Consider the following 5,481-nt stretch of genomic DNA (forward strand, 5'->3'; position numbering starts at 1 on the left):
TTTTTTTTTTTTTTTTTTTTTTTTTTTTTTTTTTTTTTTTTTCAGAAGCCAAATAATGTAAACTCAGGAAGAAAATCTTAGTCAAGAGAACACCCATGGATTGTTTTTTGTCATGTCATCCTACTTTGAGGATGGAGCTGGAGAGTGTCATATCCAAGCACCATATCCAAGCATCATGATAACTACAGTTTTTGGCAACACATAAATATACAGTTTTTCTAAATGTAATGGAAACCTCTGATTAGGTGTCACAGGTCTGTGGTGTCTAAGTTCAAAGGGATTCTGGATTCACTTGGCGTGGACATTATTTTTTATTTGTATATTATAAATTTTTTTATTTGTATATTGTATATTTACATGTACACRCAWATGCMCACATACACACTCCCATATTACACRCACCAAAAAATTATACCATACACTCATTAAATTCGTCCTCAGAGACCAGATTTCAACATGGTGACAACCAAAAAAGAAATCCTTTGTGTCTGAGTTGTATTTTAAGGAACTTRTGTGCTCAATCTTTAGGAACAATCAGGCGCCACTAAGGCAAGTTTCCACAGCTGAAACTGGGAGGAAGAAGGCCAGTGAAACCAAAGCACATTTATTTCTCTGAAACTTTATTTTTATAAAGTGTGTCCTTTAGCTCAAATCTAGTCCAAATAGAGGAGTTAATAGAGTACTTTTAACCTCTAATGATAAGGTGTGATTAAGCAATTTCTAATTGCCTTTTTCTAATATCAGGAGATGTTCTGCTAATTAAGGAAAACATGGATGGTAACATTTTGTTCTGAGCCTGTCAATGCTGCACAATGGTGAGTACTGAAGTTTTGTTTAATTTTTCACCTTGGACTGTTAGAGAAAATCTGAATATTGTTGATGCCCTTAAGATAACTAAAGGTTCACATTTATATGGAAAGAAACCTGGCTGTGAAACAATGGGGAATTGTGTTTGGCTTTTGGGGGAAGAAAAGTAGCAAGTGGGATCAAGCTGAAACTGAGTGGGAAATGAAGGAATGGAAATGAATTGATGAGGCTGCCACATGTCCTTCAAAAGCATAACTAGAATTTTCAGGGGCAAATCCTGACATCCTGTTTCAGCATATGTGGAGACTCCAATTTACTGTCACATTTGCTGTACAACATTTGAGGATTTTAGCTCAGAATCTAAGTCCAGAAGTTCAGTCACTTACATGAGTTTGCATTATGATTTTTCATTTACAACTTGGCCAAGAGTCAGGTGTTTGCAGAAGGCTCCTATTCCATTACATAAAAAGCCTTCCTGTTGAAGGGTTCACTAGAGAGACTGCTGAGAGGATGGGGTTTTACTCAGCTGAGAATTACAGCTTTGACCAATGTGGAAAACCAAGATCTTTTGCAGCATTTAAATATGTAATATTAGCAGGTTTTGAAACACTGCTGTGCCTCTCTTACCTGGCAGTAAAGACAAAGCTGKGCTGAACAGACCTTCTGCTGTTGGTAGCAGCTTTCCTAGCACACAGCTTCAAAGCAGAATGATAGTAAACATTTTCTAGTAATCTACACCTATGTAAATCTTTTAACATGGTTACAAAATCAATAGGATTGTAATGACTATTATAAAGCTGCTTCCTACTAAAAATCAGGAAACATAACCTGCACCCATACTGATGTCATTGTGAAAAATGCCTGACATTGCTATGACAGCACAGGATCATAGAGGAGATCCTCCCTGGCACTCCTCCCTGCTGGCTGTCAGCCTTCTGCTGAGCAGGACATCAATGGATGGAAACTTTCCATTAATGCAAGAAAGAAAGGAAAAGCCCTTCAGCTCTTCTCACATGTGCAGTCTCAATGAGAAATGTTTAAGTTGGGTGGTTTTTTTTTGCTCCAAAGGAGCAATTTTAAAATAAGGATAAACAGGTGCTCTGGCATCTCAACAAAAAATTCTGTGATGACTCATTATGATGCAAGTCTGTGCAGAATTGCCTTATTTACATGTATCAGTATGGAGGCCTGTCACACTTACATTCTCTTTCCATTTTTCTGTGAATATCATTTACCTAAGCCCAGACAGTCTGATGATTCAGAGCAAATACAAGTCATGAACTCAACAACTATCCAGCTTTATATAGTTTATCCAACTATCCAACAGAGTGGGACAAGAGCATCCATCTCCCCATGAGATATGGATCTAAACAGGTACAGGGGACTATCTTTGTACCTGGGATGGTTTCCCTTCTAATTTCCCTTAAAGAGACTGTGGATTACCAGTTTGGATATTGGCARCTGTGTTGTACATGTTTAAAGGTAGGCATTATGAATCCCCATTAATTTTCTCTGGAATGGTATAGTGCTGTTTCTAAAAACCTCTTGTGAAAAAAGCCTAAAGAGGCTTTTTTGCATACTTTAGTTGCTTTCACAGGGTAGTGTCTTTTGTTATTTCTGGTAGAAGGCAACAGTGAGCTGTCTTAAAACCTATAAGGTTAGAAGAAATTTGCCCAGAGAGTGACTTGGAGCAGTTTCCTCCCAGAATCTGGGGGAGAAAGCAAATAAATTATGGCTGTAGGGCTAAGCTGCATTTTTCAAGAGCAACATATGCTGTGGTCCACTTCTAAGCTACCTTCTTGGGGTTTCTCTAATTTCACATGCAAAAAATAGACAACTCACATATCAAGTTTAATCTGATGATCAAGAGGTCACACAGAGACAGTGCTACGGGTGACAAACTGCCCTATGGGCCATTGTAGAACTTAGTAGGTGAAGTGAGAGAGTTATGCTAAGAAAACTGGTGCAGATTTTGCTAAAGTTTTGCTGAAGAAAGCTGTATGATGCTGTGTTGGTTRAGCAACCACAGGCAGCTTCAACAAAGTTCTTCCCAGAGCAAAAGCTGCAGATGGCTGAAAWATCTGAATTGCTGCAAAACACAGATTTCTCCTGTTTCCCACTAGAAGAGACTTCTAGCTGCTATGTGCTGGTCTGGAAAGAACAAGGTGCTCTTAGTCTCAGTTTTGCTCTGAATTTGGCACATGAGTACTTAGCCCTCTCAAACTGCCACATGATGCAGTTTCATGACAGATCATAAAAGAGGAGAGATGCAAACCCACAGCCAGAGGGTTTGCACAAGGTCACTGTTCTGTGGAGAGCTGGAAGCTGGAGCACACACTCACCTATCTCCTGCATGATTTCGTSCATTTTATGTCAGCAGATGATTTGGGGCAGCTCCAGCTGCCCTGGGGAGTCCCAGCCCAGCAGTGGGGCTGTGGCACTGCATGGTCGGGCAGGAAGAACTCACCCCAACACAAAGGGCTGCAAGACAGAAACCAGACCCATTCTTCACATTCCAGGTGGGAACTGATGAATCTGCTATGGAGCATCTGCCTGAAATACTGCTACTTGTCTATTCTAACCCATGTGCTCGGGAAAAAATCATTCTCACAGCCTACAAGCAGAGCTGGAAAGATTTACACAAAGAGGCTGGAAAATGGGTATCATAAGTTTGTCTTTATACTGCCAGGGGATTTCCTTTACACAGGGAGATTCATTCCCAGATTCCCCTGAGCAAAGCATGGCATCTGGAGCAGCTGAAGCATCTGCTTAGTATCCTTTCATATTAACTCAAGCTAAAAAAATGGTTGTTATATTGTCAAACAATATTAATATTCTGCAGTTGTATGTTGTGTTGCTTTTATGATAGTAGCATATTTTTTCTGAAATATTTTGCATATCATTTACTAAAGTACCCTCAATCAGTGCAGACGTGATTCTGGGCTCCCATCTGGTTTATACCACTGTAATTTCAATTACTTCATCACAGGAAGTCACTGTTTTATACAACCAAATTAATCAGAACTAAGTCTTGCGTCTCAGCATCTTAGACAAACAGGAGAGAGTTTGTACATTGAAATTATAATTTGAATTTAATTTAAGGAGGTCAGATTGTTCAATATACCTACTCCCATGAACAGAGAACTTGAAGAAAATTGGTGCTATAATATCTCTGAGAACTAGTTGTTACACATGAATACAAATTATTTTGCAGCAGTAACCCTGCAATTACATGGTTATTGTTGCAGTAAAGGACAATGAGAATTCTTGTATTTCAATCCTCRTCATTTTTGTGCCTATTGGATGATCTTCAAATAATTTTTTGCAATCACTTATTTGAGAAGAGTGATAGCTCTACATAAAACAACATGGGAAAAAATTAGCTAGRTTAAGCAGAAGAGAGCACTTTTAAGGTTTTGCATTTCTCTGYCCTTGCAAAGGGGCCCTCACCCTTCCACATCATACAGGAAAATAAATCAGGCCTACATACTTTATGAAGGCTTGTTGGTTGATTTTGATCCACTCTTCTCCATGGCATTCAGGAAACTGGTGAATGTTTCTATGGTATTTCTAAAAWCATCTTATTTTCTTACAGGTTTGTATGAGTGCAGTTCTTGTGAACCTGCTTTGGGGAATCTGTACTGGTTAAAATAGAGTTGCACAATCCCCAGAGATCATGTTTAAAATATGAGTTCCCTCTAAACTTAAATCCTTATTTGCAGTTGTAAAATGAAACAGGAAAGTCTTTGGTGTAACAGGTTTGTTTTTTTTCCCCCCAGATGAGTACAGGCTTCTGACAAATCACCTTGTTTTTCCTTCCATGGGCAAGGGAAAGAAAGAAAGCCATTTTAAAATGGCCTATTATAACATAGCCAAAAGCACAACATGGTAAATCAGTCACCATTTCAAGTCTCTGTGAGTCAGTCGTGCCTTTATTGTTCATTTAGAAGCCTCGTTGTTGGCAACTTTGCCTGTTATTGTCCTTCTGGAAGTACCTGGCAGCAGAAAACGTCAAAAAACGATGCAAGACTGTTAATCTCTGTTGTTGGGTGTTTACTGCTTGGGGTCTGTTGTGCTGTAGCATCTTGCAATGCGTAACACCATGTTCAGCATCACGCTTTCCACAAACTGCCTGCTTCCTTTATGGCTCCTCTGTGGCCTCTTCTGCTTTCTGAGAGCAATAGGATGTTTTGAGACATGCTCTATTTTTTTATTTTATTGCTCTTGGTGCAATACCTCCCTCTCTCTCTCTCAATATCTCTTAAATTACTCTGGTTGCTACAGCAACCTTAGGCCTCAGCAGGATGYTGCTGCAGGAGGTGTCTGACATGGCAGAGCCTCTGCCTGCCCAGCTCGCTGTGCTCAGAGCTCACTGGTGCCTGCTCTGTCCCCCCACAGCTGGCTTCAGAAATCAGCTGGCTTTGCCTTTGGCACTTTCAGTTCACAGTAACAATGTTAGCTGTTACAGGAATTCCTAGGCTCAGTATCTCCAGCTCTTGTCTTTGCTGAGAAGTGGCCACCTCCTTTCAGCCTCTGCCTCTGCACCCTCTGCTTCTGATGAATGTGTCAAGAGCAGGTGCAGTCTCATAGACACTGTAGCATATTTTTCAGGAAAAGATATATCACAGCAGTTTTGAGGAGGGTATGAAATGGGTGTGGAGAGAGGAGAAACCC

General features: G+C 40.0%; 1 protein-coding gene across 1 annotated transcript in view; it reads right to left on the minus strand.

The window, feature by feature from the left end:
* STK32B (serine/threonine kinase 32B) overlaps positions 1 to 5,481 on the minus strand; it is a 157,334-nt gene that overhangs the window by 121,406 nt on the left and 30,447 nt on the right. The gene's annotated exons all lie outside the window — the stretch shown is intronic.

Source organism: Malurus melanocephalus, unplaced genomic scaffold (assembly GCF_030028575.1).
Source record: "Malurus melanocephalus ecotype Western Australia unplaced genomic scaffold, MMel_1.1 scaffold_199, whole genome shotgun sequence".
Taxonomy (NCBI): domain Eukaryota; kingdom Metazoa; phylum Chordata; class Aves; order Passeriformes; family Maluridae; genus Malurus; species Malurus melanocephalus.